This window comes from Coenobita brevimanus, chromosome 1 (genome assembly GCF_032717465.1).
Source record: "Coenobita brevimanus isolate Jiangsu-jjx chromosome 1, ASM3271746v2, whole genome shotgun sequence".
Lineage (NCBI taxonomy): Eukaryota > Metazoa > Arthropoda > Malacostraca > Decapoda > Coenobitidae > Coenobita > Coenobita brevimanus.
The window spans coordinates 20636391-20663349 of NC_136954.1; positions in this window are offsets into that span (position 1 = coordinate 20636391).

Here is a 26959-nt window from a genome sequence, read left to right on the forward strand (position 1 = left end):
ATTCTTAAGTAAAAAAAAAAAAAATCCTGGATCCGCACCTTAATCCGGATCCGCACCAAAATTTATTGGAGTCTATTCTGGGCCAAGGCCCGTTCTTCTACCAAGTTTCGTGGAAATCCGTCCAGTAGTTTTTGTGTAATCTTGTTCACATACCAACCAATAAACAAACTAACAGATGGACAGGGGTGAAAACATAACCTCCTTGGCGGAGGTAATACGACAAGGAGGCAATCGTAAGTTTGAGTTTCCCACTGCTGGAATGTCTGCGTGGTTCCCTAGCACCTGTTCCCTAGCGATTTATTCTGCAAATTAAATCTAAAACCTAAGTTGCTAATATATTGATATAACACACGAGAATATTATGGTTCTATAAGATAAGGTGATTATGAATTAAGAAGCTTCCTTTGCCACCTGGGGCAAGATATACACAATTAAATTACAAAAAGTCACACTGAATATGGGTACCGGAAAGAAAGAGAGAGAGAGAGAGAGAGAGATTGTGGTGTGTGTGTGTGTGTGTGTGTGTGTGTGTGTGTGTGTGTGTGTGTGTGTGTGTGTGTTGTTACGGAACAGAGAAAGATAATGTACACATTAAGTGAGAATACTAAGAGTCACTACTGTCCCGTAAAGTTCCAGGTTCAAAACAAAAGAGTTAGGTAAAATTACAAGTTAAAGTTTAATGCTCAAACTAACAACAAAACATTCAAGACTCATAAGGATAATGTAATGGCAAAAAACAGGTTAAATATATGGTTAACTGCAATAGCCTCTATTAACACGAAATTAGCATGAGTAAATTTATCTAAGTCAGCCCTGTTAAAATGAGATACCAGATAATACTCAGTGAATGCCAGATATATTATTACACATACAAAATATTATTAATGATGGCTGACAATAAGAACCTTACATAAATTACAAAAACCTTACTAGGCCTAAGAAGCAACCTTATGCTACACAGTACAAAAAAAAAAAAAATGCAACAACAGTTATACTCAAATTACACACAGCTGCTAGATGGCTGGAAACTTCCTGAGCACTCACAATAATAACAACTGTACAGGGGAGGACAGAGATGTGAACAAAATGAGGAGCAGATCTAAGTGGCAATAATGCAGAGACTGAGCTCATTATATAGGGGCCAGCAGGGCTTTGATACAACTTGTAAGAAGGACGCGCAAATGAAGCCATAGGGGACAAAGAGCTGACAATCCTACTCTCAACAACAGAAAGGACGACTTACTCTACTATAACGGTAGAAGGGGGGACTGAGGCAGAACACGCTCGTGATCAAACATGCAGCATACTGTGCGTTAAAATTACACAAAGGATGATGAAATCATAGGCTATGTAACACCTCCCCACAAAGAAAAAGAAATTTACAAAGGAAATTTCTTATTACTCTAAAACAATCTGTCTAAAGTCTAGATAAGCAATCTGCAATAACATTTTCTTTCCCTTTGACATGTTGTATGTCTAATGAATACTCCTGATGAAGTAGACTCCATCTTGTCAATCTCTGATTTTTATCTTTAAACTTACTAAGGAATTTCAGTGGGTTATGATCGGTATAAATGACTATGGGGTCAAAACCAGAACACAAATAAAATGAAAAATGCTGTAAACCCAAAATCAAGGCCAAAAGCTCTTTCTCAATAGTTGAGTAGTTCTTTTGAGGTGGAGTGAACTTCTTACTGTAATAAGATACAGGGTGTTCAATACCCTGATCATCCTCTTGCAGCAAAACAGCCCCAGCTCCTGTATCACTTGCGTCAACAGCCATCTTAAAAGGCTTAGCAAAATTTGGAGTAGCGAGCACTGGCTGACTTAATAGGATAGCTTTAAGTTTGTTGAAAGAGGATTCACAGTTATCGGTCCAGACAAATTTAACTCCCTTTTTCAGTAGGTCTGTAAGTGGTGATACAAGAATTGAAAAGTTAAGAACAAATCTCCTGTAATAACTTACCATTCCCAAAAATCTTTGTAGCTCTTTCCTACTTTTAGGTCTGGGAAGATCACTTATAACCTGAACCTTAGCTCCTGGTGGTGCAACATGTCCATCACCAATTACATACCCAAGGTACTGAACTTTAGCTTGACCAAACTCACACTTTGATAAATTAGCTACAAGATTAGCCTGAACCAAACGCTCAAGAAATTTACTGACATGGCATAGGTGATCTTTCCAGTTGTCACTGAAGATTAATACATCATCAATATAAACAACACACCCTGCCAAACCCTATGTTACAACATTCATGAGCTTCTGAAATGTGGCTGGTGCATTCTATATACCGTATGGCATTACAGAACATGCAAAAGTCTTTCCTAGTGTTACAAAACATGAGATCTCCCTAGCACGTTCAGTCATAGGTACTTGCCAGTATCCCTTTAACAAATCAAACTTACTTATGTACCTAGCCTTTCCGATCTTGTCTATGCAATCTTCCACACGAGGGAGAGGGTAAGTGTCTGTTTTGGTGATCTGATTAACACGTCTGTAGTCGATGCAAAGCCGCTGTGACCCACCTGGCTTAGGGACTAGAGTGACAGGAGAACTCCACCCGCTCTGACAGGGCTCAATCATCTTGTGGTCCAACAGGTAGCCAAGCTCCTTCTGGATGAGAGGAACTTTCACTGGGTTCACACGGTAAGGAGGCAGTTTAATTGGCTTTGTGTCTCCAACATCGACATCATGCATCAACACAGTGGTTCTTCCTGGAGTGGCACGGAACACTTGCGGGTACTCCTGCAGTAATGCCGAAAACTCCTGCCTTTCCTCGGGAGGTAGATGAGAAAGCTTAGTCTGGAGTTCATTCATGATATCAGGATTCTTCCCCAAACTATCACTCAGGCTCATACTGCATGGGAGAGCTTCACTTGCAGACTCAGGTGGAACAGCTACAGTGCAGACTGGATTATTTTCGTCCCGCCTGTGATATAACTTTAGCATGTTGATGTGACATAGTTGCTTGTTCTCTCTACGATCTGGTGTGGCGATGACATAGTTGACATCACTGAGTTTCTTCTCCACGAAATAAGGACCACTAAACTTGGCTTGAAGAGGTTGCCCATGCACTGGTAGCAGAATCAAAACCTGATCTCCTGGCTGAAAGTGGCGTAACCTGGACTTCTTATCATACCAAGTTTTCATCTTCTCCTGAGCAGCTCCTAAATTCTCTCTCGCCAGCTGTAAAGCAGTAGACAGCCATTCTTTGAACTTCATCACATACTCCAGCAGGTTGACGTCATCTTCCTCCGACAGCCAGCATTCCTTGAGTAACTTAACCCCTACACCGCGGGCATGTTTACCGATGTTTTGCGTGTGCCGCGGGGTTATTCGGGCTTCGACACTCAAAAAATATTTGCCAAAAATCAGTTATTAGTCCTAGAATATTAAAATTATATATGCTTATGGCACATACCTTCAGCTTTCTCCTGGAATGTTTGTTGAGCCTTCGTCAGTTACCGTAGGACTTGTGGAGACCTCTGAAGTTGGGTAACGAAGTCTCCACTTTACAGTTCCCGACAACCCGTAATATGATTACCACAGCCAGATATTAACACTATAAATACTACTCTATGATTTCCAAGTAGTTTGGGATCCATACTCCAAAAAAAAAAACACTGTGAAAGCAATAAAAATTACGAGCGCGTCTGACCGTCGCACTTCCTCTAGTTCGCTCTTGGTACTCTGTCATTTATTATTCATAAAACCCCTCACACTTTATATTTCTATAACTACATAACACTTATATATATCTACAGTCTTTATCCATAAGTTTCCTTCAGTAGTATTAGTTTATTGCCACTGTAGGGATTCAATTTCTTTCAGTAAAATACGTAGCATTCACTTTCTCGTCCTGTATACTGGCATTGAGAGTGAATGTCAATTTCATCTTCACTCTCATAACTCATAGTATTCAGACATGCTATAGTGAAACTTTCACTTTCATTACTCCTAGGGTATATACTCGTATTCTTATAATACTACTCATTTACATTTCTATTTACGTTCTCTATTTTATTTACGTTATTTACATTTCTATTTTATTTACACTGTGTTATGCACTGTCACTTGAAGTAACTTATAAAACTATTTTCCATTGTTCACGTATATTTCCATTCATTACTTTCACTTGCTGTTTACACATTATTTACACATTATTTACAATTCCACTTGCACTATTTTACTCAATAGAAAGATTGTAGTCACTCTTTTATCAATTGTCAGCCCTTTACCTCTTTCCACACGAGGTTTAGTAGGGGGTAAAGGTCACAGGGCCCTTGCATGGGGGTGAAAAAAGGCCCTGAAGTCAGCAAGAGGATGAGCCGTACCTCCTCTTCGGAATCTGAGAGAGAACTGCTAGGAGGGCCGGCAGGGTTGAGGCCTACTTGAGGGTTATTCAGCACTACCAACGTAGCTCTTGAAACAGCTAATTCTAGCACTGATATGATTGGCAGGAAATCTAGACAATACATTATAAATTTGGTAGTTCCAGATGAATGTAAATATCACTTAGGCTTCTCCCTTCCCTCTTTACATGTATATTTATTACGAAAATAGATTAGAGGCCTACTTAGGAGATATATAATCAGAGCTACCAATGTTAAATCTTGAAACAGCTTTGTGTAGCACTGATATAATTGGCAGGAAATCTAGACAATACATTATAAATTAGGTAGTTCCAGGTGAATGTAAATATCACTTAGGCTTCTCCCTTCCCTCCTTACATGTATATTTATTATGAAAATAGATTATACGGCATATTTCAAGGGGAAAAAAACAGCGAAAATTGGCGAACGAGTGCATGTGAGGTGTTGTCAGGTGATAATTAGCCAATTCCAGGTGTATGGCACTCTCACTTATCTTATTTCTTTCTTGTATATATTATTTGGTATAAGAATACGACACAGGGCTTATTTCAATGGATGAAATCAGTGAAAAATTCCAGGGAAGATTTACTTAGCGTAGCATGGCCGGGCAGGCGAGAGGATAGGGTAATGGAGGGGGGGTAGGGAGGGGAGTCAAGAACGGGGAGAAATGGCTAAATTGTCAACAATGGATGGGAGTACAGATGAGATTAGGAGTGCTGACTAGTGTTGGACATCGGCAGTGCTGATAGATGATACAAGCCCCCACTTGGAAGCCCGGGTGAATTCAAAATAACACAGAATCACAAAAGCGACGCCCCGCGGTATGATCCCTTCCTCCCAAGCGTCACGAAAGTGACGCCCCGCGGTTAAGGGGTTAAGGGGTCCTCTTACTTCATGGCCAAACAGTAGTTCAAAGGGTGAGAAGCCCAGTGATTCATTTGGAGATTCTCTTGCGGCAAACACAACGAATGGAAGACCTTTATCCCAGTCTTTCTGATGTTCCAAACAGTATTTCTTGAGCATCAATTTGAGTGTTTGATGATATCTCTCCAACGCTCCTTGGGTCTGGGGATGGTAAGCTGAAGACGTGATCTGGGTGATGCCCAACTCTTTCAGAGACTGCTTGAAAACATTTGACATGAAATTACTTCCCCGGTCTGACTGTACCTCCTTGGGCAGACCAAACTTTGTGAAGAACCCTAGCATTTCCTTAACCACGTTCTTTGCTGAGATATTTCTAAGTGGAATGGCTTCAGGATAACGAGTAGCCATATCAATCAGGGTCAACACATAAGAAAATCCTGAAGAAGTCTTAGGAAAAGGGCCCACAATATCCACCAACACACGGGTGAAAGGTGCCTCAAAAGGAGGAATGGGAACTAGAGGTGCAACCTTTTTGGTCTCATTACACTTCCCCACAACTTGACAGGTGTGACAAGACTTACAATACCAGGAAACATCCCTGAAGATACCTGGCCAGTAGAAGTGTTTCAAAATGCGTGCCACAGTCTTCCTTACTCCAAGGTGTCCTGCCAAACTGGAATCATGAGCCACTCCAATGATATCCTGCCTACAAACACGAGGGATGACAACTTGATGTACAACCTCCCATTCACAGTCGGCTGATGCTGTTGGGGGTCTCCACTTCCTCATAAGTACTCCTGACTTTATATAATAACAAGTAGAAGCACCAGCTGACTCTCCCTCACTGCAAGCAAAGTTAGCTAGACCTTTCAACTCAGGGTCAGCAACCTACAACTCAACCAACTCTTGACAAGACAGATTATCAACACTACGGGGTACTGCCTCATCTGGTGAGTGGTCCAAATTAGCAAGAAAAGTGTCAGCTAGGATAACATCATCATCATCATTATCCTCTAAATCACCAGTAACTTTAGACTTAGCCCTAGTGACAGCACATGCAGGGAACACATCAGGGACATCACAATCCTGGGTCGCAGCCACTGGCTCACTAGACAACTGAGGAGCTGGACACACTTGACTTCCACCAATATCATTTCCAAGTAAGAAAGTTACACCTGACTTTGGGAGTGTCTCAACCAACCCAACCATAACGGAACCATTAACAAAACCAGACTCTAAATTCACTCTGCACAGAGGGACAGAGAAGTAATTATTCCCTACACCTTGTAAGATTACAATTTCATCAGAGGAATTAACATTAGAGCCTAGAACACTGGTCAGCATAAGGGATTGGCAAGCACCTGTATCACGATATATCTGAACTGGTTTCCTGTCATTACTGTCCAGAGGACTGACAAAACCATCAGACAGGAAATTAGCACATGAACTCTTGAGAGTGTCACCCACGTTACTGCTCAAAAGAGGAGCTCCATCATGAGAATTTAAGTTACCCCTCAAAGCAGGTTCAGTTAACTCAGTTAAAGAATTCTGGGAACTCTCAAGGGTGGACACTAGACCAATTGACTGAATATTTAAAGACTCCTTTTTGTTCACATCACGTTGTCTCCTGAAACATTTCTCTGTAGTATGACCAAGCTTACTACAATAAGTACATTTACTTTTCTGAAATCTAGAGGTGAAGCTGGTATTTACTTCCTGAGAAACATCATCTTTATTCTCTTTCCTGTTACCTGTACTCTGAGTAGAGGCAACGTACTTACTCTCAGCTTTCCTCTTTTCTTTAGAATATCTCTTGTGAGTGAGAACATATTCATCAGCTAAAACTGCAGCATCAGACAAATTATCTATTCTTTTCTCATCAAGATATAGGCTTACATCTTTATAAATACACCTCTTGAAGTCCTCCAGCAAAATCATCTGCTTAAATTTACCAAAATCAGAATCCACATTCTTAGAATTTAACCACTGCTCTAACAGATCTTCTTTGATTTTTACATACTCAACATGGGATTGCTTATCTTGCTTGTAAGTTGTCCTAAATTTTACTCTATAGGCTTCAGGAACAAGCTCATAGGCCTTAAGAATCAAGCTCTTAACTACATCATAATTATCAGATTGATCCTGAGGCAAAGATGCATAAGTTACTTGAGCTTTACCGGTGAGAACAGTTTGAAGGAGTACTGGCCAATACTTTTTGGGCCAATTAAAACCTGTAGCTACCCTCTCAAACAACTGAAAATACTTTGTTAAATCAGATTCATTAAAAGGAGGGACAAGTTTAACATTTTTAGCCACATCAAAATCATCAGAGCTAGATGATCCAGTTCCACCTTGTTTCATGCAATACTCATGGTCTGCCTGAATCCTAGCAATTTCAATTTGTGCCTGAGCCTGTATCTGTGCCTCCTGAATCCAAGCCTGAGATTCAGCCTCCTTAGAATTTGCTTGAAATTCAGCCTCCTTAACACGAGCCTCCTGCAGGGCTAGCTGTAACTTAGCTATTTCAATCTGCGTTTGCTCATTTGGAGGAGTTACATTAAATAAGCTTTTATTAATCATGCCAACAATTTGATCTTTAGAATGATGAGAGTGAACTGCAATTCCCAATTGTTGAGCAACAAGCTTAAGTTCATTCTTTGTTCTGTTTTCTACATCACACACTGTTTGCACATTTGACAAAAAATCTTTGGCTTCATCAAGTGTAGTAATAGTAGACATAATGAATAAATCACAGTCACCAAAATATCAAGCAATATCCTTATGATAATATCCTGAATATCCTGATATGAGGTCGCCAAATTTATGTTACGGAACAGAGAAAGATAATGTACACATTAAGTGAGAATACTAAGAGTCACTACTGTCCCGTAAAGTTCCAGGTTCAAAACAAAAGAGTTAGGTAAAATTACAAGTTAAAGTTTAATGCTCAAACTAACAACAAAACATTCAGGACTCATAAGGATAATATAATGGCAAAAAACAGGTTAAATATATGGTTAACTGCAATAGCCTCTATTAACACGAAATTAGCATGAGTAAATTTATCTAAGTCAGCCCTGTTAAAATGAGATACCAGATAATACTCCGTGAATGCCAGATATATTATTACACATACAAAATATTATTAATGATGGCTGACAATAAGAACCTTATATAAATTACAAAAACCTTACTAGGCCTAAGAATCAACCTTATGCTACACAGTACAAGAAAAAAATGCAACAACAGTTATACTCAAATTACACACAGCTGCTAGATGGCTGGAGACTTCCTGAGCACTCACAATAATAACAACTGTACAGGGGAGGACAGAGATGTGAACAAAATGAGGAGCAGATCTAAGTGGCAATAATGCAGAGACTGAGCTCATTATATAGGGGCCGGCAGAGCTTGATACAACTTGTAAGAAGGACGCGCAAATGAAGCCATAGGGGACAAAGAGCTGACGATCCTACTCTGAACAACAGAAAGGACGACTTACTCTACTATAACGGTAGAAGGGGGGACTGAGGCAGAACACGCTCGTGATCAAACATGCAGCATACTGTGCATTAAAATTACACAAAGGATGATGAAATCATAGGCTATGTAACAGTGTGTACAAGTAAACAGACAACATACCGATATTTGTATGTATAGATAGTCTGAATGTACAGTACAGTACGTGTACACGCAGTCAACTTTGAGATGTGTATAGCCAGCATCAAAAGTCCTGTAGTCTCAGTCTCTCTCTCTCTCTCTCTCTCTCTCTCTCTCTCTCTCTCTTTGCAACAATTAGTGTGGTGAATCCTCAGCAGTCGACACTAAAGAAACTGATCTAAAGGTAAATATCTATAGCAAAATAAAGTCATCAGTGTCAGTTACTGTGAACTAACCAGTGTCACAAACCAAGGAGAGGAAAACAAGAGCTGTGATAGGACTTTTGATGGCGGCTGTACGTACGTGTGGCGTCCCAACCTTTCCTATCTTGGAGGAAAACAATTTGCCCGTCCATTTCCCGGGCGTCCAGACAGACAGATGGATCCTCGTGGGTGATTACTCAATTTCCTGACCAGAATATTGATGGACACAATTATTGGCCAAGCTCAGCCCACGAAAACAGCTCTTGTGTTTCCCTGTCCCTCGGCCCACTATCGTTTTTATTTCTCTCTAGTGCATTCGGTGGTCATCCCGTCAAGCGTCCACGGGTTGTTCTATACAATCACTCAGCCTACAAATAATCACTGGAAAAGTAAACAGGGCGCTAGGATTGTGTAGATGGACTTGAGAGTTATATCTATTGTATTTCACACAGAGAGAGAGAGAGAGAGAGAGAGAGAGAGAGAGAGAGAGCAGGAGTTATAACCCTAATTAAAAGACACAGAAAACTTTATCAGAGGGAAAACTGTGTAACTTCAGGGGGACGTGAGGCGTACACACTTTACCCATATTTACAAACTTTTCTCAACTCTTGCATTTTAGTGACAGTTTCTTCATGTATATTTTTCTTGCTTCCTCCAGACAGTTTAATTCAGCTTTAAGGAGATTTGGGGGAGGCGGTGGCCGAGGCGCAAGAGAGGTGGCCTGCGTTCACAATGGACCCAGGTTCAAATTCCGGCTGGGACAGGGAATAGTTTAGGGGCTTGAATTTCGTTACAGCAGAGTTTACTGATCTACCAGAAGACCCGCTGACGTGTCGTAAAAACATCTTCGCTGATACCAATACAACAGTCCTATATGAGACAGCTCTAGCAAGTATTTAATACATGGACGGTGGTGTTAGTGCCGTAGTGGTGACATTTGGAGGTGAAGTTCGTAATAAGTCTGCTAGGCCTCAGGGAACGGACTGCTAAACCTATGGCCAGAGTTGATCACAAAAAAAAAAAAAAAAGGTTAGAGGGTAAATGAAGACGACAACATCCTTAATTCGGAAACTCTCAAAAGCTGTATATATAAAAAAAAAAAAAAAAAAAAAGAGAGAGAGAGAGAAAGAAAGAAAAAGTCAGGAGATATCACGACTAATGTGATAAGATTTTTTTTTTAATTGGTGCACAAAGGTGCAAGCCAGCCTCAAAATTCTGATGGCCGTTTATGTAACACTTGCAAATTGTTTTATGTGCCCAGCCTGCATCCCACATTAGAGAATGCAGTCAGCTAAAGCGAAGTTTGATATAATGTTCTGTCGTCATCACATTTTCAGAAATTACCATAAAGATTACGGTTACTCCACACTTTGGCTCACTCAGTTTTGGCAATATAGTCGAAGAAAGCTACATCGCCGGTCTGACGAGGTTTTGTTTATGAGTTTAAGCTCTTTTTTCCCTCCTGCACTCATCCAGCAAACTTCACATCCATATCTGAGTGACTCTCACCTTGTGACACATGTGATGAAATATTTTGTTTGGCAATATATCGCTTATTCTGGCTTGTCACCAGCCTGAGAAGATGGGGGTAGGAAGATGGAGGGTGGTGTGGGAGAGGGAAGCGGGGAGGAGGAAGGCTGGAAGGAAGTCTCCTACTAAATACGTTTCCTATTTTGTACCATCGATTAAAAAAAAAAAAAAAAAAAAAAAAAAAAGTATCGGCACCCTGGGGTTGGATAAGATGTGAAATACATCGTCTCAGGTTCAATCGGTAGTGTTGGCATGCCTGTTTAATTCACAAAAATCGTTGATTTACCATGTAGTACAATGTTACGCCGACTAATCCAGCTATATATCTGTAAAATGTATGATAACACAAATGAAAGATACAAAATGACATAACCATGTCATTTTCCGTAAATCATAGTCCGTACATCATAATGTCTCACACTGAAAGGGTGCCCACACTTTTTTTATCGATGGTAAATCAAATTCTTTTCCTAAACGATTTTATATCTTTCAATATCCGCTTTCTTAAACATTTTTTTTTTTCATTGTTGGACTCTGGTAACACTCGTATCTTCATCTCAGTGTTTTTTTCTTCATTTAAATTTTCTTTTAAAATCAGCTATGATTTCAATAAAAAATTTTTACGCATTTCCACAGTTCAAGACTTGTTACCTCTTACTATTTATTTACTTATTTATTTATTTATTTAGTATTCTGTTACATAAGCGAACGGGAAGGCATTTAACAAGGTAGGCGGATGGAGTTTGCCTTGGAGATTCCTAAAGTTGCCCTGATCTGATAGTTACTACTAAATAGCCATAACAGACGAATTTATGAGTGTGCACTGTACAGGTATATATATATAAAGAGACTATTACTGTCTAAGTAATTGATATGCTTAAAATCTCATGTTCAGAAGTGTATTTAAATGAAAACAGTGAATAACGAATGTGTAGCAGAATCCGAAGACAATGAAATCAGTTTACCCTCATACATTCTGGGAAATACCTTCTTAATCAAGAAAAGTTGCAATAGCTTTAACCATAATTTCTTTTAAAATCACCAGTACACCATCACAAAGATCTGCCATGATAATTCAGCTTTTGCCCTGAAAAAGACACATTTTCCTAGTCCTGAGCTATGTTTATGTTCAGCTATACACATTTTCTTATTCTCATACTTCCTTCTCATACAAACACATTTCTTAGTCTGGTGTTTCGTTCTTCTCCTACACACACACACACACACACACACACACACACACATTCTTATTTCACTCGCCCATCTCCGCTACAACCATTTTAACATTACCGTATCAGTATCCTCCTAAACACTTACCTTCATTTCAGCCTCTGGTTCCCGTTACACACATTTCCTAATTTCAGCACTGTTTCTGCGACTCACATTTCAGCCTTGCATTTTTCAAGGGTGGGATGCTGCAACATTTTTACTAACCACTGCATGTCGTAACTTTTCTCATTACGTCTTTTTCCAGTAAGAAATATAAATGAGACAAAGGATTATTCTGCATTCTCTTTAATTATCCTTACTATGATTTCTCTCTCGTAAATAATAACTGATTTGGAACGTATAACAAGTGACCTAGAAAGATTCTATATTCTCCTTTTTCTTCCTGCAAGTCTATATTCTCCGTGTCCTTCCTGCAATTCTATATTCTCCTTGTTCTTCCTGCAATTCTATATTCTCCTTGTCCTACCTGCAATTCTATATTCTCCTTGTCCTTCCGGCAATTCTGTATTCTCCGTGTCCTTCCTGCAATGCTATATTCTCCTTGTCCTTCCTGCAATTTTATATTCTCCTTGTCCTTCCTGCAATTCCATATTCTCCTTGTCCTTCCTGCAATTCTACATTTTCTTTCTCCATCCTGCAAAAACAAACAGCATATTACAACAGGAAGTTGATCCTAAATTCGTCTGTGAATCTGGGCACGAATTTTCTGCTACACGTATTTCTCCTTTTCAATACCCACTTTCTCTTAGACACATTTTGTTAGCGGTTCAGTGTTCATCTTCCGCTACACGTACCTCCCTATTAAAACAGCTATTTCTTAATTAAACAGCCATTTCTTACCTAAACAGCTATTTCTCATGTAAAGAGCCATTTCTTATTAAACAGCCATTTCTTATACAAACAGCCATTTCTTATATAAACAGCCATTTCTTTTATAAACAGCCATTTCTTATCTAAACAGCCATTCCTTATTTAAACAGCTATTTCTTATTTAAACAGTTATTTCTTATCTAAACAGCCATTTCTCGTTTAAACAGCTATTTATTATCTAAACAGCTATTTCTTATCCAAACAGCCATTTCTTACTTAAACAGCCATTTCTTTATTCCAGTACCAATTTTCTGATGAACTCTCAGCGCCAATTTCGGTATCCGTTTTCCTAGTATACTTACTTTCCCATTTCAGTATTATTTTTCCTACAACACATCCTTCCTCAATGCACTACCGGTACATACCCATTTCCTTATTAAGATACTCAACCAGGTCACCCCCCACAGGGTGCAGCGTTTGGCAAGTGACAGATCGGCTGACAGGCAGAGAGACAGGCAGACAGACATACTTGAATCCTGCAAAACACACTTCTCACTCCCATTCTCAATATGAGATAGAGATAGACAGATAAACAGATAGATAGATAGATGGTTAGAAAGACAAAATGATAGATACAATACACACAAGGATCAGACAGACAGATAGTTATTGAGGTCGAACAACACACATTCCTTCAATCCAATGCACACACACACACACACACACACACACACACACACACACACACACATTTCTTCACTACGAATCTCAACTATAGCCCTCAAAAGATGCGGCGTCGGGGACTAAATAACAAATAAAACAGAAAGAAACAGACAGACACTAGTTATCTGCAACACACAATGTCTCGCAGCAATATCCGTGTGCTGATGCCAATGACAAGCCTTGCAATATCCGGATTTAAAAGTGGTAAATTTTCTTTAACGTTTAGTGGGGGCGAAACAGGCAGGATTTAGCACATCCTGGCAAAAGCTCGTGTCTTTGATCTACAATAATATCCCTATCAGATCTTTGTTTTTCCCTCAATATAACTATCCCTTTCCTTGGGGGAAGCAGCCTAGGTATATAGATAGATAGATAGACAACTATCCAGTGACAATAAGAATATAAAAATCATCTCCATTATTATTATTATTATTATTATTATTATTATTTATTCATTTACTTATTTGATTTACTTATTTTTGAGCGGAGACTGGCCCGTAATCGCGTCGGTTGTTGAAGCACCCTACCAACTCTTCCTTAGCGATTTATTTTTTTTGGATAAAGCTGGTTAATATCCTTTTGTGCGTTATTTATGCTGGGTATGGACACATTAGAAAGATTTACATAACACAAAGGAGGACTATAATATGAAATATGCCACATAAATCGCTTAGGAAAAGCTGTAAAGGAGCTTCCTACACCGATGAGTATATGGACCCGCACTTGCCACATTAAGGTCAAGTCCTAAACCCATCCCTACGATCTCTGATTTAGTACAATGGCCTAGTTACATCCCTGATGGTTTTCCTGCTATTGAATAAATCGACTACCGTGGTCAAGAATACAATTAACCTCTTTACCGTTTTAAGGTTGAGAAAGACTTTTTTTGTTTGGGGGGGAGGGGGGCACATTTTTGAGAGGTGCCTGTTTGCACGATTTTCCTGTTGAAACATAATAACCGAATTCTAGGATGCTTCCATATTACATAATTTTCATTTTTTTTTTTTTTCTACCTGCTGTGAGTTTGGAAAGTGTTACATGGACTCTGGCCCGTGTTCTCGTTTATTAAGGAAGCTCCCTAACACCTTTTCTAAGCTATATATTTATTAAGCGTAACACACCTTCTTGTCCTCGCCTATTATATAAATCCTTCTGATGTCGCCATACTCTGCATAAACGATGTACAAAGCCATATCAACCAGCCATATCAAAAAATAAATCGCTAAGGAAGAGGTGCTAGTGAGCCCCCTTACCTGACGAGAACACGGATCTTTACGTGCCAGCAATATGAAGCACACAACAAAGGAGTGTGAAATGTTGGGTGGGAGAGACACAGGTTACAGCTTGAACTCTATATTTTCTCTACCGTTTCGGGCAACCCAGAACCCATCTTCAGGAGTTGTGTTGGGTTCTGTGTAGCCCGAAACGTGTGAGAAAACACACAGTTCAAGCCGTAACCTGTGTCTCTCTCCCACCCAACATTTCCACTTGTAATGGATCATCTACAAAGGATTATGTGTAGGATGGATGCTGTCTGTAGTTCGGGGAGACACGGGGGTTACGGAGGGCGGGACACAGTGCTGGAAGAGGACTGGCAGCGAACTCTTGCTCGCGGCGGTAGGTTACTGAGGCAAACTAAGTAATGAACAATGCATAAATAAAGTAAACGACAATATCTTGGTGTGTTATACGGAATAAATCGCTACGAAAATGGTGCTAGGAACCGTCCACTGCCAACGAGAATGCTGCTCAGTATATACTTTAATTCCGTCTCGAGGAGTTCCTTGGAGGATGAATAAAATGGTCTGACGGTAGCGTAAGTAAACTACTCTCAAGGTATCAAGAATGAATAGTCTGTGGACAGTGTAAAAAAAAAAAAAAAAAAAAAAAAAAAAAGCGTCAGAAAAATAATATAACCAAAATAAAACGTGTATGAATACCGAAGGATAAAGGGTCGTTTTTTGTTCGGGAGAATACGTAACACCTCTTCCTTCGTAATTTATTCTGCACAATGCTCGTTAATATTTGCACTTCTAATTGCTCTCCCACTGCTAACTGCTTAAGCGATTGTTGCAACCGCTCTCGCTTGATGCGTGCGGGTGCAAAAAATTAATACAGCCAACGAAGACACGGATGAGTAAGTTACGAGAGCTAAAGTCGCTAATTCATTTTAATAATTCAAACCACAGCAAGGAACATAGAAAACCGAGATGTATGTATTAAAGTCGAAGAAAGTAAAACATGGAAAAAGAAAGCCAAACTCACCCAGTAAAGCTGGGAGCGGAAAGTGGACAAGAAAATAAATAAATAATATTAAAAATAAAGTATAGGAGGAAATAAATAAAAATAATGAAAATCAAACTGCCGAACAACCAGCGCAACATCATAAGAGGAAATTATATAAAAAAAAAATAATAAAAACTAAAGACAACTCATTACAGAATAAAAATATATGGACAAAAATACTATAAAACAAATGGAATGTATACAGTGTTACGGAACAGAGAAAGATAATGTACACTTTAAGTGAGAATACTAAAAATCACTACTGTCCCGCAAAGTTCCAGGTTCAAAACAAAAGAGTTAGGTAAAATTACAAGTTAAAGTTTAATGCTCAAACTAACAACAAAACATTCAGGACTCATAAGGATAATGTAATGGCAAAAAACAGGTTAAATATATGGTTAACTGCAATAGCCTCTATTACCACGAAATTAGCATGAGTAAATTTATCTAAGTCAGCCCTGATAAAATGAGAATACACTGGATAATGCTCAGTTAACGCAAGATATATTATTACAGATAAAAAATAATATTAATAAGGGCTGACACCCAAAACACATGAATCACAAAAACCTTACTAGGCCTAAGAATTAACACCTTACGCTACACAATACAAGAAAAAATTGCAATAACAGTTATACTCAAATTACACAGCTGCTAGATGGTTGGAGTCTTCCTGAGCACTCACAATAATAACAACTGTACAGGGGAGGACAGAGATGTGAACAAAATGAGGAGTAGATCTAAGTGGCAATAATGCAGAGACTGAGCTCATTATATAGGGGCCGGCAGAGCTTGATACAACTTGTAAGAAGGACGCGCAAATGAAGCCATGGGGACAAAGAGTTGACAATCCTGCTCTGAACAACAGAAAGAACGACTTACTCTACTATAAGGGAGGAGGGGGGAGTGAGGTAGAACACGCTCGTGATCAAACATGCAGCATACTGTACGTTAGAATTATACAAAGGATGATGAAATCATAGGCTATGTAACACCTCCCCACAAAGAAAAAGAAATTTACAAAGGAAATTTCTTATTACTCTGAAACAATCTGTCTAAAGTCTAGATAAGCAATCTGCAATAACATTTTCTTTCCCCTTGACATGTTGTATGTCTAATGAATACTCCTGAAGAAGTAGACTCCATCTTGTCAATCTCTGATTTTTATCTTTAAACTTACTAAGGAATTTCAGTGGGTTATGATCGGTATAAATGACTATGGGGTCAAAACCAGAACACAAATAAAATGAAAAATGCTGTAAACCCAAAATCAAGGCCAAAAGCTCTTTCTCAATAGTTGAGTAGTTCTTTTGAGGTGGAGTGAACTTCTTACTGTAATAAGATACAGGGTGTTCAATACCCTGATCATCCTCTTGCAGCAAAACAGCCCCAGCTCCTGTATCACTTGCGTCAACAGCCATCTTAAAAGGCTTAGCAAAATTTGGAGTAGCGAGCACTGGCTGACTTAATAGGATAGCTTTAAGTTTGCTGAAAGAGGATTCACAGTTATCGGTCCAGACAAATTTAACTCCCTTTTTCAGTAGGTCTGTAAGTGGTGATACAAGAATTGAAAAGTTAAGAACAAATCTCCTGTAATAACCTACCATTCCCAAAAAATCTTTGTAGCTCTTACCTACTTTTAGGTCTGGGAAGATCACTTATAACCTGAACCTTAGCTCCTGGTGGTGCAACATGTCCATCACCAATTACATACCCAAGGTACTGAACTTTAGCTTGACCAAACTCACACTTTGATAAATTAGCTACAAGATTAGCCTGAACCAAACGCTCAAGAAATTTACTGACATGGCATAGGTGATCTTTCCAGTTGTCACTGAAGATTAATACATCATCAACATAAACAACACACCCTGCCAAACCCTCTGTTACAACATTCATGAGCTTCTGAAATGTGGCTGGTGCATTCTTCATACCATATGGCATTACAGAACATGCAAAAGTCTTTCCTAGTGTTACAAAACATGAGATCTCCCTAGCACGTTCAGTCATAGGTACCTGCCAGTATCCCTTTAACAAATCAAACCCACTCATGTACCCAGCCCCTCCGATCTTGTCTATGCAATCTTCCACGCGAGGGAGAGGGTAAGTGTCTGTTTTGGTTATCTGATTAACAGGTCTGTAGTCGATGCAAAGCCGCGGTGACCCACCTGGCTTAGGGACTAGAGTGACAGGAGAACTCCACTCGCTCTGACAGGGCTCAATCATCTTGTGGTCCAACAGGTAGCCAAGCTTCTTCTGGATGAGAGGAACTTTCACTGGGTTCACACGGTAAGGAGGCAATTTAATTGGCTTTGCGTCTCCAACATCGACATCATGCATCAACACAGTGGTTCTTCCTGGAGTAGCACGGAACACTTACGGGTACTCCTGCAGTAATACCGAAAACTCCTGCCTTTCCTCGGGAGGTAGATGAGAAAGCTTAGTCTAGAGATCATTCATGATATCAGGATTCTTCCCCAAACTATCACTCAGGCTCATGCTGCATGGGAGAACTTCACTTGCAGACTCGGGTGGAACAGCTACAGTGCAGACTAGGTTATTTTCGTCCCGCCTGTGATACAACTTTAGCACGTTGATGTGACAAAGTTGCTTGTTCTTTCTACAATCTGGTGTGGCGATGACATAGTTGACATCACTGAGTTTCTTCTCCACGAAACAAGGACCACTAAACTTGGCTTGAAGAGGTTGCCCATGCACCGGTAGCAGAATCAAAACCTGATCTCCTGGCTGAAAGTGGCGTAACCTGGACTTCTTATCATACCAAGTTTTTATCTTCTCCTGAGCAGCTCCTAAATTCTCTCGTGCCAGCTGTAAAGCAGTGGACAGCCATTCTTTGAACTTCATCACATACTCCAGCAGGTTGACGTCATCTTCCTCCGACAGCCAGCATTCCTTGAGTAGCTTAAGGGGTCCTATTACTTCATGGCCAAACAGTAGTTCAAAAGGTGAGAAGCCCAGTGATTCATTTGGAGATTCTCTTGCAGCAAATACAACGAATGGAAGACCTTTATCCCAGTCTTTCTGATGTTCCAAACAGTATTTCTTGAGCATCGATTTGAGTGTTTGATGATATCTCTCCAACGCTCCTTGGGTCTGGGGATGGTAAGCTGAAGACGTGATCTGGGTGATGCCCAACTCTTTCAGAGACTGCTCGAAAACACCTGACACGAAACTACTTCCCCAGTCTGACTGTACCTCCCTGGGCAGACCAAACTCTGTGAAGAACCCCAGCATTTCCTTAACCACGTTCTTTGCTGAGATATTTCTAAGTGGAATGGCTTCAGGATAACGAGTAGCCATATCAATCAGGGTCAACACATAAGAAAATCCTGAAGAAGTCTTAGGAAGAGGGCCCACAATATCCACCAACACACGGGTGAATGGCGCCTCAAAAGGAGGAATGGGAACTAGAGGTGCAACCTTTTCGGTCTGATTACACTTCCCCACAACTATACAGGTGTGACAAGACTTACAATACCAGGAAACATCCCTGAAGATACCTGGCCAGTAGAAGTGTTTCAAAATGCGTGCCACAGTCTTCCTCACTCCAAGGTGTCCTGCCAAACTGGAATCATGAGCCACTCTAATGATATCCTGCCTACAAACACGAGGGATGACAACTTGATGTACAACCTCCCATTCACAGTCGGCTGATGCTGCTGGGGGTCTCCACTTCCTCATAAGTACTCCTGACTTTATATAATAACAAATAGAAGCACCAGCTGACTCTTCCTCACTGCAAGCAGAGTTAGCTAGACCTTTCAACTCAGGGTCAGCAACCTGCAACTCAACCAACTCTTGACGAGCCAAATTATCAACACTACGGGGTACTGCCTCATCTGGTGAGTGGTCCAAATTAGCAAGAAAAGTGTCAGCTAGGATAACATCATCATCATCATTATCCTCTAAGTCACCTGTAACTTTAGACTTAGCCCTAGTGACAGCACATGCAGAGAACACATCAGGGACATCACAATCCTGGGCCGCAGCCACTGGCTCACTAGACAACTGAGGAGCTGGACACACTTGACTTCCACCAATATCATTTCCAAGTAAGAAAGTTACACCTGACATTGGGAGTGTCTCAACCAACCCAACCATAACGGAACCATTAACAAAACCAGACTCTAAATTCACTCTGGACTGAGGGACAGAGAAGTAATTATTCCCAACACCTTGTAAGATTACAGTTTCATCAGAGGAATTAACATTAGAGCCTAGAACACTGGTCAGCATAAGGGATTGGCAAGCACCTGTATCACGATATATTTTTAACTGATTTCCTGTCATTACTGTCCAGAGGAGTGACAAAACCATCAGACAGGAAATTAGCACATGAACTCTTGAGAGTGTCACCCACGTTACTGCTCAAAAGAGGAGCTCCATCATGAGAATTTAATTTACCCCTCAAAGCAGGTTCAGTTACCTCAGTTAAAGAATTCTGGGAACTCTCAAGGGTGGACAATAGACCAATTGACTGAATATTTAAAGACTCGTTTTTGTTCACATCACGCTGTCTCCTGAAACATTTCTCCGTAGTATGACCAAGCTTACTACAATAAGTACATTTACTTTTCTGAAATCTAGAGGTCAAGCTGGTATTAACTTCCTGAGAAACATCATCTTTATTCTCTTTCCTGTTACCTGTACTCTGAGTAGAGGCAACGTACTTACTTTCAGCTTTCCTTTTTTCTTTAGAATATCTCTTGTGAGTGAGAACATATTCATCAGCTAAAACTGCAGCATCAGACAAATTATCTATTCTTTTCTCATCAAGATATAGGCTTACATCATTATTAATACACCTTTTGAAGTCCTCCAGCAAAATCATCTGCTTAAATTTACCAAAATCAGAATCCACATTCTTAGAATTTAACCACTGCTCTAACAGATCTTCTTTGATTTTTGCATACTCAACATGGGATTGCTTATCTTGCTTGTAAGTTGTCCTAAATTTTACTCTATAGGCTTCAGGAACAAGCTCATAGGCCTTAAGAATCAAGCTCTTAACTACATCATAATTATCAGATTGATTCTGAGGCAAAGATGCATAAGTTACTTGAGCTTTACCGGTGAGAACAGTTTGAAGGAGTACTGGCCAATACTTTTTGGGCCAATTAAAACTTGTAGCTACCCTCTCAAACAACTGAAAATACTTTGTTAAATCAGATTCATTAAAAGGAGGGACAAGTTTAACATTTTTAGCCACATCAAAATCATCAGAGCTAGATGATCCAGTTCCACCTTGTTTCATGCGATACTCATGGTCTGCCTGAATCCTAGCTAGTTCAATTTGTGCCTGAGCCTGTGCCTGTGCCTCCTGAATACGAGCATTTGCCTGAAATTCAGCCTCCTGAATACGAGCCTAAGACTCCGCCTCCTTAGCCTGAGACTCAGCCTCCTTAGCTCGAGCCTGAAACTCAGCTTCCTTAATACGAGCCTCCTGCAGAGCTAGCTGTAACTTAGCTATTTCAATCTGCGTTTGCTCATTTGGAGGAGTTACATTAAACAAGCTTTTATTAATCATGCCAATAATTTGATCTTTAGAATGATGAGAGTGAACTGCAATTCCCAATTGTTGAGCAACAAGCTTAAGTTCATTCTTTGTTCTGTTTTCTACATCACACACTGTTTGCACATTTGACAAAAAATCTTTGGCTTCATCAAGTGTAGTAATAGTAGACATCATGAATAAATCACAGTCGCAAAATATCAAGCAATATCCTTATGATAATATCCTGAATATCCTGATAAGAGGTCGCCAAATTTATGTTACGGAACAGAGAAAGATAATGTACACTTTAAGTGAGAATACTAAAAATCACTACTGTCCCATAAAGTTCCAGGTTCAAAACAAAAGAGTTAGGTAAAATTACAAGTTAAAGTTTAATGCTCAAACTAACAACAAAACATTCAGGACTCATAAGGATAATGTAATGGCAAAAAACAGGTTAAATATATGGTTAACTGCAATAGCCTCTATTACCACGAAATTAGCATGAGTAAATTTATCTAAGTCAGCCCTGATAAAATGAGAATACACTGGATAATGCTCAGTTAACGCAAGATATATTATTACAGATAAAAAATAATATTAATAAGGGCTGACACCCAAAACACATGAATCACAAAAACCTTACTAGGCCTAAGAATTAACACCTTACGCTACACAGTACAAGAAAAAATGCAATAACAGTTATACTCAAATTACACAGCTGCTAGATGGTCGGAGTCTTCCTGAGCACTCACAATAATAACAACTGTACAGGGGAGGACAGAGATGTGAACAAAATGAGGAGTAGATCTAAGTGGCAATAATGCAGAGACTGAGCTCATTATATAGGGGCCGGCAGAGCTTGATACAACTTGTAAGAAGGACGCGCAAATGATGCCATGGGGACAAAGAGTTGACAATCCTGCTCTGAACAACAGAAAGAACGACTTACTCTACTATAAGGGAGGAGGGGGGAGTGAGGTAGAACACGCTCGTGATCAAACATGCAGCATACTGTACGTTAGAATTACACAAAGGATGATGAAATCATAGGCTATGTAACAACAGGTAAAGACACAAAGTAGGTAAACAGAGAAACAACAAAAACAAACCAGCCAGCAAAACCTAGTACCGTGGGAAGAAACAGTATCCGTCTCGAAAAATGTACCTTCTCAGGAACCTTTTCTATGTAAATTTTCCCGGCCGTACTTAAAATGGTCTAACGAACCGGACGATTAGCTCTCCTTTGAACAAGTGACGAGGATAATGTGCGTCTCTACAGTGACAACCACTCTCGGGGTGCGGTGTGGTAGTGTGGTGGTGGTGGGAGAGTGAGGAAGGAAGGAAAGACAGGGGAAATGGAGAAGAAGGGAAGAGAAGTGGAAAGGGAGCGGGAAGACAGGGAGAAAGAGAAAGGAAAAAGGAATGGCCAGAGGGAAAAAAGAGGAAAGGGAGAAGGAACGAAAAGAGAGGAGGAAGAAAGAAAAAAGGAGGAAGGAAATGGGAGAAAGAAAAAAAAAAGAAGAGAGGAGGAAGAAAAGAAAAGAGCAAAAGAGAAGGATGGAAAGAAAGGAGGAAGGAGGGAAGGGAGGAAAGAAAGAGGAATGGGGAAGATATTAGAGATAAGGAAATATGAGGAAGAAGTGAAAGAGGAAAGGGGAGGAAGAAAAACGATAAGGAGGGAGGAAAAAAATAGGAAAGGAAGGAAACAAAAAGGGAAGGGGAAGGATGACAAAGAGGAAAGGGAGACAGAAGGAAAGAAATGGGGAATGGAGGAGGAAGAAATGAAAACGTAAAGGATGAAGAAGAAAAGTAAGTGAAAAGGAGGGAGGAAGGAAAGAATAAGGAAAGGAGAGAAGGAAGGAAATAGAAATGGGAGAGCAAGGGAAGACTGGGGGAGCAAGGATGGAATGGGGGAAGAGGAAGCTGTGGAGGGAGTGTGTCACGGGGATTTTAATATACAATATTTAAGAATAATATTCAATAATACCTGAAAACAGGACAAAGAATTGACTTGTGAAAATCAAGCAATGATTACTTTATTCCGGCTTACTTCGCCGATTCTCTAAGGAGGAGAATTTATAAACTTTCTCAACAGTACACAGCAGAGACTAATTATTCACACGTGCTGTTTATTAATACTGTTGGCCTCTGGAGAAAGTGACTCCACCCCTGACAATCAATAACTAATGCTATTAATGATAAACAGGTTCTTGCTGGTGCAATTAACTCCTGGTTGCAAAACGTATTTTAAGCTTAATACAAAAGGACTGGCCTAAGTACCAGTTATGAATAATGCAAAGCGTTTATGCAAACTAGAAGCTATAAGTGAAATAAGCTTAATGGAGAATTAAAACACGAGTTTACATTACATTAGCTCAAGGAAAAGAAGTTAATTTATTGACTACAATGAAACAAATTTCTTACATAATTCATTATGAATTCAGAAATAAGGAGATCGCACTCACTCGCTCACTCAAAAGCTAAACTCTTAAACCTAGGAAAAACGAAAAGAAATACTAGTCAAAGAGTGGACTAAGCGGATGACTGGGCGTGGTTGCTGAGGAAGGACGCTGCACACACTGAGCCTCTCGCCAAATCACGCTAGGTGGGAATTCAGGAACTGGACAACAGAGGCGGCGGGAACTGGGCGTCGGCTGAGGAAGGACGCTGCCACACACGTTGCTAACCTGCTAACACGGTGCTCAAATCTTAACTGATTCAAATTATGAGAGCGGGAGGCAAGACCGGGCCATACTTGCTAACGGCCAACGAGTGTGAGCGATACACACCCGCAATAAATCACTCAGCGGAGGTGCTAACGTCGCGCACAAGGACGATCACTTATGAAACAGTGAAAAATGTCCTGAAAAATTCCTGATTGAGTAAATACGGGGACAGTTAAACTGAGTGATAAATACTGGGATTCCACTAGAATTTGCGGTTTCCCACCAAAGTTTAATGTCACGAATTTATTTAAATAGAAAATCGCGCTGACTCGTGACTGGGGGAGCAAGAATGGAATGGGGGGAAGAGGAAGCTGTGGAGGGAGTGATGGGATGAAGGGGTTAGGGGTGAGGGTGACGGGAGGGGGTAGGGGGGTTTTCAAGAATACTTTCCCAGTATCCCTGCTTGTCGTAAAAGGCGGCTAAAACGGTTGACGGAGGGTTAGTGCCCCTCCCCGGAAAACAACTAACTAAAAAAACAAACAAGAAGCCTTGGACAAGGACTGACCAAACAATGACGACCCAGGACCGGACAAAGGACTTGGTAATGAGTACATGGAATGTAAGAGGAGTGAATGATGAGGTGAAAGAGAGAGAGATTGTCCAGGTGCTTGAGGGTGCGAAAGTGGATGTATGTGGAATAAATGAAACAAAATGGAGAGGAGAAAGTGTGAGAGAATGAGAGTATAGATGGGGTATATGTGCAGGAGTAGGTGAGAATGAGAGGGCAAAGGAAGGAGTATGTATAGTTGTGAGTAAAAGATGGAAAAGGAGCATAAGACAGTATGGATCAGTTGGGTCAAGGATTGTGTGGGTAAAGTTGAAAGTTGGAATACAAATGTGGGCGATTGTGTGTGTGTGTGTGTGTATGCACCAACGCAAGATCATGCTAGAAGAGTGAGAGAAGAGTTCTGGACAAATGTGGAAGTGTGCATGGAAAAGTTTGGAAGGAATGAGAGAGTGTTTGATTGGTGATATGAATGGTAAAATGGGGAATGTGAAGGTGGATGGAATAGTTGGTGAGTGGGGTGTGCCTGCTGAGATAGATGAGAATGGGAGTGCGTTAGTGGACATTTGTGCTGGGAGGGGGTTGGTGATAGCCAATACCCTCTTCAGGCATAAAATGATCCACAGGTATACATGGCGAGTGATGAGAAGGGTGGGTGGTGAACTGAATGAAAGGCAGGCAATGATTGATTATGTGTGTGTGGATGAACGGATGCGAAGATGTGTAAAGGATGCAAGAGTGTATAGAGGTTGGGGGAGTGGACTTTCTGACCACTACTTGGTGCTGGCCAGAATTAGAATGCAAGTAAGATGGAGGAATAGAAGAAGGGAAAGACGAGAGGAAGGAGTAGTTGCAAGGAGAGTGGAAAGGTTACAAGAGGATGAGAAAAAGGCAGAGTATAAGAGAGAAGTGGAGGAACGATTGGGCAAATATGAATTGGAGCAGATGGGAGACGTGGAAGGTGTGTGTAAGATATTTACAGAAGAAATATGTGCAGCATGTGATGTGGTGTGTGGAAGGAAGAGAAGACGGAGGGGGGTGCAAGGAACAGCGTGGTGGACTGAAGAGGTGAAACAGGCTGTGGCACAAAAGAAGAAAGCATACAATGAATGGATGAGAAATAGGGGCGTGGAAGAAGTTGAGAGGCGGAAGAGAGAGTTATATGTGGAAAGAAAGAGGGAGGTGAAAAGATTAGTAAGAGAGAGTAAGAAGAGAGTGGATGAGGAATTTGGAAGGAATTTGAGTGTAAAGTGGAGGGACTGTAAGAAAATGTTCTGGAGAGAAGTGATAAGAGTAAGACAGGGTGGAAGTGAAGTTAGCAGGGGAGTGAAAGATAAAAATGGTAGATTACTAGTGGAGAAGGGAGAAAAAGTGAACAGATGGAGAGAACATTTTAAGGAATTGTTGAACGTACAGGATGGAAGTAATGCGAGTATAAGTGGCTGGGGAATGGCTGGGAGAAGGAGGGAGATGAGAAGACAGGAAGAAATCAGTAGGATAGAAGTTGTGGAAGGAATGAAGAAAGTTAAATCGGGGAAAGCCCCAGGAATTGATGGAGTGTGTGGTGAAATGCTGAAGCATGGGGGAGAGATAGTAGTAGAATGGATGTGGAAGATGTGCAGATTGCCTGGGAGGAAGGTAGAGTCCCGGAGGATTGGAAGTCAGGTATAATTATCCCCTTGTACAAAGGAAAAGGGGAAAAAGAAGTGTGTGGTAATCATATGGGCATTTGTCTTCTTAGTATAATAGGAAAAGTGTATGGTAGGATACTTATAGACAGAGTTAGAGAAAGAACAGAGAAATTAGTTGGAGAAGAACAGGGAGGCTTTAGGAAGGGAAGAGGTTGTGTAGATCAGATATTCATTCTTAGATCTTTAGTGGAAAAGTTTCTAGAGAAGGGAAAGAAGTTGTATGCGGCTTTCATGGATTTGGAGAAAGCATATGACAGGTTGGATAGACAAGGATTGTGGAAAGTGTTAAGAATATATGGAGTAGACGGGAAGTTGCTGAATGCTGTGAAGAGTATGTACGATGGTGCGAAGGCTGCAGTGCGTGTGGATGGTGAACTAAGTGAATTTTTCTCTTTGAAAGTTGGGTTGAAACAGGGATGTGTCATGTCTCCATGGTTGTTCAATCTGTACATGGATGGGGTAATAAAAAGAGGTACAAGGTAGGGTAGTGGATGTTGGAGTGGCCCTGGTGAGAGAGGATAGTGTTTGGAAACTCCCTGTACTGTTGTTTGCAGATGATACTGTGTTGTTGAGTGAAGACGAAGGGGAGCTGCAAGGCTTGGTGGATGAGTTTGAGAGAGTGTGTAAGAAACGGAATCTAAAGGTGAATGTAGGGAAGAGTAAAGTGATGGTCTTTGAGAGAGGTGAAGTTAGTGAATGTACAGCGAGGTTGGATGGTGAGGAATTGGAAAATGTGAGTACGTTTAAGTACTTGGATAGTGTGATGAGTAAGGATGGAGGTTTGGAGGGTGAAGTGCATGAAAGGGTACAGCAGGGAAGAAAGGTTGCTGGTTCTT